This window comes from Mobula hypostoma, chromosome 6 (genome assembly GCF_963921235.1).
Source record: "Mobula hypostoma chromosome 6, sMobHyp1.1, whole genome shotgun sequence".
NCBI classification, from domain to species: Eukaryota; Metazoa; Chordata; class Chondrichthyes; order Myliobatiformes; family Myliobatidae; genus Mobula; species Mobula hypostoma.
In genome coordinates, this window is record NC_086102.1 from 159,150,178 (window position 1) to 159,165,316 (window position 15,139).

At 40.5% G+C, this 15,139-nt stretch overlaps 1 protein-coding gene across 6 annotated transcripts in view; it reads right to left on the reverse strand.

The window, feature by feature from the left end:
* itprid2 (ITPR interacting domain containing 2) overlaps positions 1-15,139 on the reverse strand; it is a 200,117-nt gene that overhangs the window by 119,370 nt on the left and 65,608 nt on the right. Inside the window, exon 1 of one of the 6 annotated variants that reach the window (XM_063052055.1) lies at positions 12,662-12,680. The exons of the other annotated variants lie outside the window; for them this stretch is intronic. The gene's annotated coding sequence lies outside the window, so the exon portion shown is untranslated. Of the gene's footprint in view, positions 1-12,661; positions 12,681-15,139 lie in introns of those variants that run through there. 6 annotated transcript variants of the gene reach the window in all.

Sequence of the window (15,139 nt, forward strand, 5' to 3'; positions counted from 1 at the left end):
CTGCAATTTCAACACTAGTCTCCTTCAAGGTTCGAGGGAATACCCTGTCAGGTCCTGGGGATTTATGTACTCTGATTTGCCTCAAGATAGCAAGCACCTCCTCCTCCTCAATCTGTATAGGTTCCATGACCTCGCTGCTTATTTCTGTTGACTCCATGCCAGTTTCCTTAGTAAATACAGATTCAAAAAACCCACTTAAGATCTCCCCCATTTCTTTTGGTTCCATACATAGCCAACCACTCTGATCTTCAAGAGGACCAATTTTATCCCTTACTATCCTTTTGCTCTTAATATATCTGTAGAAGCTCTCTGGATTATCCTTCATCTTGACTGCCAAAGAAACCTCATGTCTTCTTTTAGCCCTCCTGATTTCCTTCTTAAGTATTTTTTTGCACTTTTTATACTCCTCAAGCACCTTATTTACTCCCTGTTTCCTATACATGTCATATATCTCTCTCTTCATCTTTATCAGAGTTCCAATATTCCTTGAGAACCAAGGTTCCTTATTCTTATTCACTTTGCCTTTAATCCTGACAGGAACATACAAACTCTGCACTCTCAAAATTTTTCCTTTGAAGGCCTCCCACTTACCAATCACATCCTTGCCAGAGAACAACCTGTCCCAATCTACGTTTTTTAGATCCTTTCTCATTTCTTCAAATTTGGCCTTTTTCCTGTTTAGAACCTCAACACGAGGACCAGATCTATCTTTACTTGAACAAGTTGAAACTAATGGTGTTAAGATCACTGGAATCAAAGTGTACCTCTACACACACTTCCCTCACCTGTCCTAACTCGTTTCCTAATAGGAGATTTAATATTGCATCCTCTCTAGTTGGTACCTCTATACATTGATTTAGAAAACTTTCCTGAACACATTTTACAAACTCTAACCCGTCTAGACCTTTAACAGTATGGGAATCCCCATCAATATGTGGAAAATTAAAATCCCCTACTATCACAACTTTATGTTTCCTGCAGTTGTCTGCTAGCTTTCTGCAGATTTGCTCCTCCAATTCTCGCTGACTATTGGGTGGTCTATAATACAACCCCATTAATGTGCTCATACCTTTCCTGTTTCTCAGCTCTGCCCATATAGCCTCAATAGACAAGCCCTCTAATCTGTCCTGCCTGAGCACTGCTGTAACATTTTCCATAAACTAACAATGCCAACCCCCAACCCCACCCCACCACCCTTCATCCCTCTGCCTCTATCATGTCTGAAACATCGGAACCCTGGAACATTAAGCTGCCAGTCCTGCCCCTCCTGCAGCCAAGTTTCACTAATGGCTATAATGTTGTAATTCCATGTGTCAATCCATGCCCTCAGCTCGTCAGCTTCCCCCACAATACTCCTTGCACTGAAGTAGACACACCTCAGAAGATTATTACCACCACAAACAATCCTTCTATTTGTGACTTTGCATGAACCTTTAACATCATTTATTTTCACCCCCACTCCACTATCTGCTCTGGCACTCTGGTTCCCATCCCACTGCAAATCTAGTTTCAACCCTCCCCAAAAGCACTAACAAACCTCCCTGCAAGGATATTGGTCCCCTTGTAGTTCAGGTGTAACCCGTCTCTCTTGTACAGGTCCCTCCTGCCTGCGCAGTCTAGCCTCTTTTCCCCGAGCAGTGTAAAAAAAAGTCCTTTCTCCGAGATTCCTACTCCTTCTCTCTCGGCCTCTTGCTCCGATTAGCATACATTATCTCTTCTTCAGGAAAATCCAGGACATGTCTGATTTCAAACAAGTAAGTCCATAACAAAAGACCCAGATACACTTATATTTTGTCTTCAGAAATTACATAACATGAATCTTTACACAGGAATGTTTTGCTATAAACCTGCAAATATATGGTGGTGCAACCTCTGTGTGCAATGTTGATAAACTGCCAGTTGGCACATTTCAGAGACCACAGACTGTTACCTACATGAACATCCAGCATAACTAAACCCACTAAATCAAAATGCATATTGCTCAGTCCATACAATTTAAATGGCACTTTGATTGTATTACAAAAAAGCATAAATTGGGATAGAGAGACATTATAAGAGATTTAGATCAGAATAAACTTCTTCACACTGGTCATATTTTTATTTTCTTCCAGCATGATTAGCAACCATTGGGCCTTTGAGTTAGCCTTAGAGTATTTCCATCAGTACTTTTCCACTGCTTCTTCCGTTATAACTGCACATGCCATTCAACTTCCCCCTCATTCACCACATCTTTAATAGCTCTAACCTGACAGCATGGAATTCTGCACATCCATTCTTCAACCATGAATACAAGGCTATGTTATAATCATACACACAAACTAATCAGGTTCAGGAATTCTCTCCCTAACATTCTCCACCTTAGTTCTTCACTAATCCTCTGAGGAAAACTGGTGTACAAATGATGAAACTCAATGAAGTGGATACAGTCAATCATTTGTATTTTTGAATTTGCTCTACTACACTTCCAGCATCAGGCTCTTGAACAAAAGGGGACAACTACATTCACTTGCCCATCCATTGAGAAGTTCCCACAACCAATGATCTCACATTAGGTTGCTGGTGAACGCAGCAGGCCAGGCAGCATCTCTAGGAGGAGGTACAGTCGACGTTTCAGGCCAAGACCCTTCGTCAGGACTAACTGAACGAAGAGTTAGTAAGAGATTAGTCTTACTATCTCTTACTAACTCTTCCTTCAGTTAGTCCTGACGAAGGGTCTCGGCCTGAAACGTCGACTGTATCTCTTCCTAGAGATACTGCCTGGCCTGCTGCGTTCACCAGCAACTTTGATGTGTGTTGCTTGAATTTCCAGCATCTGCAGAATTCCTGTTGTTGGATCTCACATTAAGGTTCTTTCTCTTGTTATCTCATGGTCTTGTTATTTATTGCTATTTATTTATATTTGCATTTGCACATTTTAGTTGTCTTTTACACTCTATTTAACCTTTCATTGATCCTGTTTATTGTTACTATTCTATAGGTCTGCTGAATATGCCCACATGAAAATGAATCTCAGGGTTGTATATGGTGACATATATGTACTCTGTTAATAAAATTTACTTTGAAATTTGAACTTTTTTCAATTTCATCTGCTATCCATTACACTCCCTGATTTGTATATTGCTCAAATAAAAATGCAGTAATAAAATGACTTTTCATTTTTTCTTCTCTTCTTTTGTACTTCTCTTGCCCTTTCCATAAAAACTTTCAATCCTCCTAAACCTCAGTTACTCTGTTTACATGGTTCTGATGGGCTAGGGTTAAGTTGCTGTTCGGTGTCAAACTAAACATAAGAACTACTTTATCCTGAGTAACTAATTCACTCTTATTTTCCCAGAGATTTCCTCAGCACATGCACCTTCTTCACAGCTTTCTTCAATAATTATTCTTCATGTCTAGCGATGGATAAATGGCATATGAAGAACACTGTTAGAGATTATTCTGGAGTTCTACAAATATAGCAGATATTAATTCAAACAAGAACCAGGGTTCCGTTCTTATTGCAAATGAAAATAAGTTCAGGGAGCTTGCAATTAGCCTTCTGTTTCTTTTCTTGTAAATTGAAGTAGAAAGCACAGGCTGCTTCACCAACTAAGAAATTACACATACATCACCCACTCATTAAGACAATGGGTTGTGTTAATTGCCCTGCATCAACAATCAGTTTGAGGAATTTGCACCATTATGTAAATTCAGGGAAGTGTCCCCACCAAGGTTATTTGAATGTTCAGAGGTGTCTCCCACATGCAATTCAAAGGAAGCATTGTCAACCCAAAGTGCTGAAATAAACAGTGGTGGCTTCTGTTAGTCTCGCAAGACCATGGATCTGCACCTGGAAAGTCTTGCTTCAGGCTGCATCTGCACTACGCCGGATAATTTTGAAAACACCGGTTTCGAGTAAAAACGATAGGCGTCCACACTAAGCGTTTTTCAAAATATCTCTGTCCACATTAGATGGGTATTTGGGCGAATCTCCTCCTACTGGGCATGTGCAGGACACACAGAAAACAAGCGAAGAGGAAACGATGTACTTAGTGCGCGTTTGTCCAGTTACAGAGTAGAAAAACTTAAAAGGAATTGCTCTTGGCTCTCGCGCAGGAGGACTTGAAACTAAAAAAACCAAATACTGGAGCGTATGGAGGCAACCGACAGGGAGTTCACGGACAGTATGACCCGGCTGACGATGAACATTGAAAAACTGACTAACTCTTTTGCGTTAATAAAGCACCTTGTTAAATGTATAAAACATGCCTGCATCAGTGTTATTTTGTATTTCCATACAATGTTACATTAGGTTGTTACGCATCTATTGTCAGAGAAGTACATAAATAGGTAAACCACCTTCATACAAGCAAGGACAGAAAACAAAGTATTTGGTGAGTACATTTCTAACTCTTCTGGCTTCTGTCTCTTTATTTGCATCTATCAGCTTGACTTCTATAGAAAATATATTCATCCAAGTGGGAAGTATCCTAACTTAGTGGACCATGCAAAAAAGATGGCATCATTGTTTGGCAGCGCTTATCTGTGTGAGCGATTATTTTCAAAAATGAAGCACACCAAGAACCATCTGAGAACAAGATTGACTGATGCCTATCTGATAATGTCTTGCTCTTGGCATCAACAAGTCTGACACCCAATATTGAGAAGCTTTCAAGCAACAAACAGCATCAAGTTTCACATTGATTTATCGACTGTTTGCATTAAAATTTTCTTTTTTATTATACTTAATTAACCACCACTCAATGCATCATGTTCGTACGTGTTAAGTTTAAAGATTCTTTGTATCCTTTTAATAGATTCAAAAGATGCCTTGATTGAAATAAATTGCAACTAAACTGAGTTCTTTGATTACTAATTGGCATCCTTGGTTAAGCACAAATGATTTTCCAGCATGTGTTATTCATTAATTTGAGGCAAAACATAACTAGATGTATTTAAATGGATAATTCCCATTTTTCAAGTTTTTTTATGTCATTTATCTGGCCCACTGTCTGCTCATTAATACGTGTTTTGGCCCAGAGGCAAAAAGGTTGCCAACCCCTGATCTATACCTTCAAAACTCTCTAAGTGACTCAGAGAAGGAGTAGAGCTGGGACAACAAAGCGCCCCAGTAAATCCCACTCCTCCTGCAGTTTAATGGCAAGGAGATCCAGAAAGTAGTCAGAGCAGCCATAGGTAGTTCTGCCCCTGACACCAGCAAAGTACTCTACAAGTGCACAAATGCTACCCTAAGCTCCTCCAGCTACTTTGGAAATTCCTTAGGCTTACCTGACATAGGGGAAATGTCACGGAGCAGTGGAGGTGTGCAGAGGGAGTCTTGATCCCCAGAGAGGACAACTCCAAGAACATTGAGCAGTTCAGATCAATCTAGCTGCTCAGTGTGGAAGGGACTTTTTTCAGCATCTTTTTCCATCGCCTGACTGAGTTTTTCCCTCAAAAATGGCTACATTGGTACTTCTGTACAGAAAGGAGGGATACCTAGGGTGCCTGGGACATATTGACATGGTTTCCCATCTGAAGTTGGAAGCGTGCATAGGAAAGGGCACCTAGTCGTACTACGGCTAGACCTTACCAACGCATTTGAGTCATTACCGCATGAGTTGGTGGTGATTGTGATGAACCAACATCATGTTCCGAGGAAGATAAAGAACTTCATCCTGGAGCACTACGGGAACTTCAGATTGACAGTCTCCTCAGAAATGACCATATCAGGCTGGCATCAGCTGGAGAAGAGTATTATAAACGAATGTACTATCTCAGTGATCCTCTCCTCCCTGATCACGAACATGCTCGATAAGGCAGCCGAAGTGGAGTCGGAGTGTTTCTGACTAATACAGGCGTGCGGCAGCCCCCAATCAGTGCCTTCATGGATGTCCTCATGGTGATAAATACATCAGTCACAGGCAGTAGACGGGTCCTCTTGGGTCTACAGAAAATCACTGCATAGGCAAAAATGAGCTTAAAAACCAGAGAAATCCAGGTCTCTGATGTCGAAGAAAGAGAGTTACGGACAAGTTCCATTTCTCCTTGGATGGTATTGCTATCCCATCCATCTCTGAGACACCAGTCACCTGGGGAAGATCTTTGACTGCAATACCAGCTGCAGCTGCCATCCAGAAGACCACCAAGGAGGTAGAAGTCTGGCTCATCAGGTTTCATAGTCAGGCCTACATGGCAATTTCAAGGCCTAGATGTACCAGCATAGCATCCTCCCCTGAATCCTCTGGCTAATTTTGGTATATGAGGTACCCATAGCAACAGCTGATGCTCTTGAAAGAAAGATCAATGGCTACCTTCAAAGATAGCTGGACCTTCCACATAGCCTGAGCAGCACTGTTCTGTATGGGAAAAGGAATAAGCTGTAGCTTCCCTTCAGTAGCTTGAACAAGGAGTTTATAGTTTCCCATACAAGAGAATTGCAGCTGTACAGAGTTTCCAGCATTGCCAAAGTCACGACAGCAGGCATTGAGATCTGGACAGGCGAGAAGTGGTAGGCCCAAGATATAGTGAAAATAGCTGAGTCATGCCTGCGGTACAGGTATCTGGTAGGGACAGTGGCATCTGGTCAGGCAGGGCTGGGCAGCTTCCTTCCAACCGACTTCAACAGGGCCCAGGGCAGGGATGAATGCAAACAGGTCCAGGAAGAGGGACGAGCAGCTGCTGAAGAGGTGCATACCACCAGGATGGTAGGAATGGGGCAGCAGAGTGCTTGAACAAGGTGGGATGGTATATTGAAATAGAAGATCTCCTGGTCCAACACCTGGCAGGCAGAACCCTGGTGCATCAAGTTCATGATCCAGGCGATGTATGACATCCTTCCTAGTCTAGCAAACCGTTTTGCTTGGGGCATAAGCAAGGCACCATCATATCCCCCCTACCCTGGCAGCTACCCAAAAACCAGGGGAGAAGGCCACTACCACTGACGTCACAACCAGGCGCTGAAGCCAGTAGCTGAAAATATCTCCTCAGCCAGTAACAATAGAAAGCACCTCCAGCAACCCAGAAAGCCCAGAGCTTTAATTAAAGCTGGAGACCAACAACAGCCTCAGACCAAATCACCAGCAGGCTTGCTTCCCATGGCGTATGACTGGCAACTAAATGTCAATTTTGGCAACCAATTAAAGTTCCCTGACCACATTGGGATCATCAACAGTGAGGCCTGACATAGTCATTCTGTCAGAAACCTCAAAGCAGATGGTCATGTGACAAGTAAGTGACAGTGGCTTGGGAAGACTGGATTCAGGAGGCTTTTGACTGTTAGCAGGCCGAATACCATACCAGAGACAGGGGTGGAGGGCATGTTGTGAGCCTTTAGAGTAGGGGCAGAGAGGCTTGGCTGACTGCTCACTCTACAGAGTCTACTCTCTCCATGGCACAGCGGGGGCTGCGAAAAAAAAAGAGCCATCAGGCCACTGAGCATCCCTCCACGGATGGCTATAGATCAAGAGATGTGACCCATGACCAATGCGGCTGAGACACAAGCCAGGGCCTGATCAACCCTGGCTGGGTCACCTAGGCGAGGATGTCTGATGTTGAAAGACCAGAAATTCCCAGTGGCCCCAGGTTACATCACTGATGATGTATCCCAGGATGTACCTCAGTATCAGATGCATAGATGGTTGCATATGGTGTACACACAACATTCCGCAGGAGTAATTGAATGGTAAACAGAACAGAAGTGGGATTCTTGGCAACACACACAAACATTTGGAGGAACTCAGCAGGTCAGGCAGCATCTAGGAAAAGAGTACAGTCACCCTTTTGAGCCGAAAGGTCGACTGTACTCTTTTCCAGATGCTGCCTGGCCTGTTGAGTTCCTCCAGTATTTGGTGTGCGCTGACTGGATTTCCAGAATCTGCAGATTTTCTCTTGTTTGTGGGATTCTTGAGTTATTTTTCTTCATTCTTCCTCTTGGGAAGTTGAGACCAATGGCACTAAGAAAACTTAACTCACTATGCACCAGCCATCTGACTAGTCTGCATAATTCAGTATTGTCACACAATGCAGCAAGCACATGCCTTGCTCCTATCGCTGGAAATCCCAAGATTCTACTCTTGATTGGAAGGACGCAGAGCCATGTATGCTGTAGAAGATCCCATTGATATTTCTGGACAAGATACCAATTAATTCCTGAGTGCCTGCTCAGAAGATCGCATGTGGCCACAATTATCTGAAAGCAGCAACTTCAAAAACATTGAGAAGAAACATGCCACCCAGAAACCAAGCTTTAAAAAGACTTGAACAATGTTGTCATTTCTTTTAAGTTCCAGAAATTCTTATTCTAACAATCTTTAGACTGCAACATGTTATCACAAAGGAAGCTTTCATTGTGCAATTAAAAACATGTTGAAAAACTTCAGTGATATAAAAACTTCTAAGTCATGCAACAAAAATAGATCACTTGCAATAATTTCATGGCATATTACATGATTACAGTAGAGATAGAAATTCAGTAAATGGAAAAAGTTAATACGTTTAACATCAGTGGGCAATGTACAGCAAAATTGTGAGATCTAAATAATGGATCATTAACAACAGAATAATGAGCCATATACAACTAACTCTGTCAAATTGCAATTGGTGGAGAAGAACTTGCTTAATGTGACAACATCTGCACCTTTCGAAAACCTTTCCTGCCATGCAGCATCCACCCCGCTGAAGCATGCCCAAGCATGCCAGGACTAGTTAAAAAACTTTTCTGTTTACATTGTAGACAACATTTTAATTGATGAGAATTATGAGTTGAAATACAAATATAGGCAATTTCAAAAAATAGTGGCATGTGATAGGGAAATTCCATGGTGATTTTTATGATCAGCAGCCCAAAATCCACAGGACACACCCAGAAGTATACAGGAAGCAAAATCTTTGTTGTCCAGTGTAATGGATCAAAATGGGTGTTCCAATTCCAATAATTTAAATAGTTAAAAAAAATTTAAGATTAAAGTAAAATTGCCAACTCAATATACACTTCCTCCTTCTCTCTGAATTAGTAAATGAAGGAGAATGTACGTCCTGAATTATAAACCTCTCAATTAGAATTTAATTATATTTCAGAGAGAGCATCTAAATTACTTACAAACCAAGTGTCAATAATTTTATACCAGAAAAAAACAAAATGTAGATGGTATCTCAGGTCTACATGAAGCAAAGTGATAAACCCACAGGAGACTGCAGATGTTGGAACCTGGGGAACAAACAAGCTGCTGGGGAGCCCAGCGCATTGACCAGCATGGCAACTGTAGATGCCTTGGGTCAAAACCCTACATCAGGACTTCATGCCACTGTCCTGATGCAGGGTTGACACTCAAAATGTCAACAATTCCTTTCCCACCCATAGAGGCTACTCAATCCACTGAGCTCCTTCAGCAAATTGTAGGTTAATGCAAGTTCATATGGATGTTAGAAATTATGCAATTCGCAGGAACTTTCAGTATCTTTCCACCCACAACTTCCCCCAATTATACAAAACTACCAAGTAAAATGACATGAAATTAGTAGTGCTTAACTGCTATTAAAAAGTAATGCTAGGAAGAATACCGTACAATCACCATATGTCAAATATTAATATTTGCCACTCCAAATTATTAACCAATAGGACAAGTATATCAGAAATACAGCTTTTGATAAATGTTTTTCATCGGCTGCACAATAATCAGCAAACATCCTTAAGTTCACTTTGCTCATGTTTTCATTTTGATAGCATAAAATTTCATATAATCCAGTTTCCATTAAGCAATTATGTCTGAGAAAAAGACATCTGTTGACAAAATAATTCACATTAATTTTACCCACACAAGGTAGAGCATTTTCTAGCTGAGTGGAAGTTACACACAATCTTAATCAAGAAAGTACAGTGGATTCTGATTAACAAGGCCATTGGTTAATCGAAGCAGCTGTTTCTTTGGGACAACACTTAAAGAACAAAAGCTAGAGATTTGTTTGTTGGGACACCGTGTCACTTAACTGGGGCAGGAGACTGTTGCTGAATATTTTCTAACTAGCGTCAGTCGCGTGCACACAGTGTGGCTGTTAGACACGACATCATCTCAGAGCAAACAATCTTTAAATAGCATCACTTGAGTGTATGCGTTCAAAAAGCAATCATTTTTATTACTGATAGATGTTTAGAAATATGCAGTAAGACAATTCAGAACTGCTTTGCTCTCTGCGGATTCAGGTGTTTAGGCTTAGAGACGCCGGGAGTGAAAATGAAATGATTTCACTACCTCAGTAAGTTAGAAACTACAAAGAGTTTGAAGAAGGATCCTGAAGAAGGGTCCCGGCCTGAAATGTTACTCTTTTCCATAGATGCTGCCTGGCCTGCTGAGTTCTTCCAGCGTTTCATGTGTGTTGCTAAGAATTTGAAGGTATCAACAATCATCTTGCAAGTTACAATTAAAATGAAGATCTGAAGGATGCATTAATTGAAAATACCGCTTGAAGGTAATCCACTATCTGCACTAGATGTCTGCGCTGATTTTGTTCATTTACAGTCAATCAAAACAACACGTCAGTGCATTGAATGAAAACCTCCGTCAGTAACTATTAGGAACTAATATAGTATTATAAATAAAATAGTAATATAGTAGTTTCTGTAGTGATCTAATTTATTCTGCATTTCATCTAAATGCATAATTTGTTACTCAGTTAAAGGGTAGTTTGTGTTTTTTATACCATTTTAACTATTTCTATAAAACTTCGGGTAGCCACTTAACTAGGGCAAAATATACTGGTCCCGATGTCCCAATTACCGGAACCATAGCCTGAACTGGAGATGTGCAGAAATTTTTGTTTCCCATCTCTGCAACATATACCCTCCCACATAACTTTATCCTGACACATTTTTTTTGTTCCTTTTTTCCTGGAAACCCTTCCCAGTTTACTCATAAATGCATCTACACAATTCCCTTCAATCACTGCACATGATCATCACCACGCAAGCCAAAATTGTCATATGATTTATTTTATTTATGGCCCCTGGTTCTAGACAATCCCCAGATGAACATACTACCCCATCAAATTCTTGATAATCTATCAAGTGACATCTCAGTCCTTTTTCTTTGTGTTACAACAAAGGCACCAATGAACAAATCCAGTCAGTCAGATTTACTACAAATGAATGTTTCTAGCCCACCACAAACCACAATAAAATCAGAATTTGAAACATTTCGGTTGGGATTAAAGTGGGTGGAACTGAGAGGCAGCAGCAGTGTGGTGCCATGCAGAAACTCGGTCTCTGCCCTGCTGATGGCTGAGAACCAACTGAAGACCTGAATCCAGGAAAAGCAAGGCCATATGAATCAGCAGAAAAATGGGGACGAAGTAGCAGATTGAACTTGATATGACAAACAGTACAGCAGGTTCATCTCATTCCTGCTCAAACTTCCTATTCTCGACTTCAGTGAGTCTAGAAGAGGAAAGCCTGACAGTATTTGACAGCCTTGATTTTGCCAGACTAACAGACAGCTGCATATGTTTATGGGAGGGATTAAAGGCAGGAAGAAAAAGCAATTCCGAAGAGGCATGCTCCAAACTTCAGCATTACTATTTGTGTACTTTATAATCCAAACACACAGTTTAGCTTTTACATTAAGGTCTTCATGCAGCTTTTCACTAATGTATACATTTCGGGCAAAAGAATGAGAATATTTAATACCTGCCATTTGCCATATGAGGATATATTAAACAGACTAGGCATAAACTCCCTTAAGGTTCGAAGAACAAGAGATCACCTCATTAAAACATAAAGTCCAGAAGATTGATACGGTTGATGTTTTATCATGGCTAGGATGTCGGGAGGACTAGTCTTAAACTTAAGAGTTTGGCCATTCAGGATAGAAAGGAGATCTTCCTTCACTCCAGAGGGTTGTGAATCTTTCTAGGTTTTCTACCCAAGAGGGCTGTGAAGGTTCAGTTGCTGATTGAAAATCTGGGTGAGTCATGCCATAACAACAATTTCTCCCTCAATATCAGCAAGACCGAGGAGCTGATTATTGGCTTCAGGAGAGGGAAACTGGAACTCCAAGAACCTGTCTTCATCAGAAGATCTGAGGTGGAGAATGTCAGCAACTTTAAATTCCTTGTTGTTATCATTTCATATAACCATATAACTATATAACCATTACAGCACGGAAACAGGCCATCTCGGCCCTTCTAGTCTGTGCCGAACTCTTACTCTCACCTAGTCTCACCAACCTGCACTCAGCCAATAACCCTCCATTCCTTTCCTGTCCATATATCTATCAAATTTAATTTTAAACGACAACATCGAACCTGCCTCAACCACTTCCGCTGGAAGCTCGTTCCACACGGCTACTACTCTCGAGTAAAGAAGTTCCCCCTCATGTTACCCCTAAACTTTTGCCCTTTAACTCTCAACTCATGTCCTCTTGTTTGAATCTGCCCCACTCTCAATGGAAAAAGAATATCCACGTCAGCTATACCCCTCATAATCTTAAATACCTCTATCAAGTCCCCCCTCAACCTTCTATGTTCCAGAGAATAAAGACCCAACTTGGTCAACCTAGGAGCTGCACTGGGTTCAGCACATAAGTGAAATTACAAATAAAGCATAGCAGTGCCTCTACTGCACTCTTACAATTTTGCTAACATTTGGCATGTCATCTAAAACTTTTAAAAACTTCCAGAGCATACTTACCAGCTGCATCACTGCCTGGTATGGAAACACCAATGTCCTTCAGCAGAAAGGCCTACAAAAATTAGTGGATACAGCTCAGTCCATCACAGGTAAAGCCCTCCCTACCAGTGTGCACATCTATCTGGAGCACTGTTCCAGGAAAGCAGCATCCATCATCAAGGATCCCCACCATCCAGGCCACACTCTCTTCTTGCTGCTACCATCAGGAAGAAGGTACAGGAACCTCAAAACACACACACCAACAAGCTCAAAAACAGTTATTACCCCTCATCCATCAGACACTTGAACCAGAAGGGATAATTTAATTCCAGTTCACTCACCCCAACACTGAACTGTTCCCCAACCTATGGACTCACTTTCAAGGGCTCTTCATCTCACATTCTCAATATTTATTGCTTATCTATTTTTCTTTTTTGTATTTGCAGTTTCTTGTCTTTTCCACACTGGAAGTTTGTTCATCCTGTTTGGTGCATCCTTTATTGATTCTGCTGTATCTTTTGTATTTACTATGAATGTCCTCAAGAAAATGAATCTCAAGTTTGTGAATGGTGAAATAGAGTCATAAAGTCATAGACATAGAAAAGTACAATGCAGAAACAGGCATTTCACCTTTCACCCTTAACCCATCACCTCTGGCTGTTGTCTCACCCAAATTCAGTGGAAAAAAACTGCTTGCATTTACCCCGTCTATACCACTCATAATTTCGTATACCTCTATCAAATCTTCTCAATGTGCTGATGCTAAAGAATACAGTCCTAGCCTATTCAATCTTTCCTTATAACTCTGATCCTCCAGAACCAGCAACTTCCTTGTAAAATTTTTCTGCATTCTTTCAACCTTGTCTGCACCTTTCCTGTAGGTAGGTGACCAAAACTGCACACGGCGCTCCAAATTAGACCTTGCCAGCGTCATGAACAACTTCAACGTAACATTCCACCTTCTGTATTCAATACATTGATGTACAAAGACCAATGTGCCAAGAGCTTTCCTTATGACCCTATCAACCTGTGACACCACTTTCAGCAAATTATGTACCTGTTGCTTGTATAAAGCAGCAGTCATCACATTGTAAACCATTATGAACTACTCAGGCCACCCACAGTAAAATTAGAATATTTGCAAGGTAGATTTTAAACTGTTGCTATTACCCAGGTGTTTTGAAGGCCACAAGTGAAATGGATGACAATAGCTCCTGACTTTACAGTGTCAGTTAAATACTTCTGTGATTAGGCAGCAAGGAGTAATGGAATGAGTTTTGAATATGCTCGTCAATGAGAGCAGTTTTTTGAAATTAAGCTCAATTTATGATGACCCATTTATTTGCCAGCATGAGCCTCAGAGCAGATAAAATTAAAGCTTACAAAGCTGCCTTGGAGAAAAGCCTAATGGATTATTTTGCATTCAAGGGCTCTCCAGACATTTCCTGAACATTATCACAGTTCCTGCACTTGCAGAGTTTGTATTAAGGTAGCCATGCTCTAGTGAACAGAATTTTCCACAGAATGAGTGGTAAATATAATAAAGTACAAATAATTAAAATACATACTTCAGCTGAAAGAACAGAATACAAATCACAACACAGATTTGTTATTGAGATGCCCAATATTGTATCCACCTATTTGAATGTTTGAACTTAACACTAACATAATATCTGCATTTATTGAATTGTTTGGGAAAAAGAAAAAGAGGTGTTGTTACAATCATTTTGCTAATTAAACTATAATGTAGTTCAGGTTATCAGTTATTGCAGTATTCTACATTCAAACACAATGTGACAAGATTTTAAAATCCCCTCCTGTAAATATCTGTGCGTGTATGCCCTCTTATACTAAAAGTCCTAGTTTAATATATCAAAGTTCAAAGTAAATTTATTATTAAAGTATATTCATGTCGCCATATACAAGCCTGAGGTTTGTCTTCTTGCGCATACTATACTCAATAAATTCAATGACCATAATAGAATCAATGCAAGACCCCACCAACAGGGCGGCGAACTGGGGTTCAAAAAAACAATAAATTGCAAATATAAGCAGAAAGACAAAAAAGAGATGATAATAATAATAATAATAAATAAGCAATAAATATCAAGAACATGAGATAAAGAGTCCTTGAGAGTGAGTCCATGGATTGTGGGAACAGTTCAGTGATAGGCAAATTAAATTGAGTGAAGTTATCTCCTCTGGTTCAAGAACCTTATGGTTGAGGGGTAATAACAGTTCCTGAACCTGGTGGTATGAGCTTTGAGTCCCCTCTATCTTCTTCCTGATGGCAGCAGTGAGAAGAGAGCACGGCCTGGGTGGTTTCTTTGGAGTGAAAATATAATTTTGAAATAATCAAATTAGCTTTAAAGCTTTATAAAGGAAGCTCCTAAGGAAGTGAAATATCTTTTGAAATTTTTCATCCAATCAAAGTTGTAGCAATAAACAATAAAAACTGCATTTAAATGGTGGATATTTAAACACTGCATTCTTTTAAAC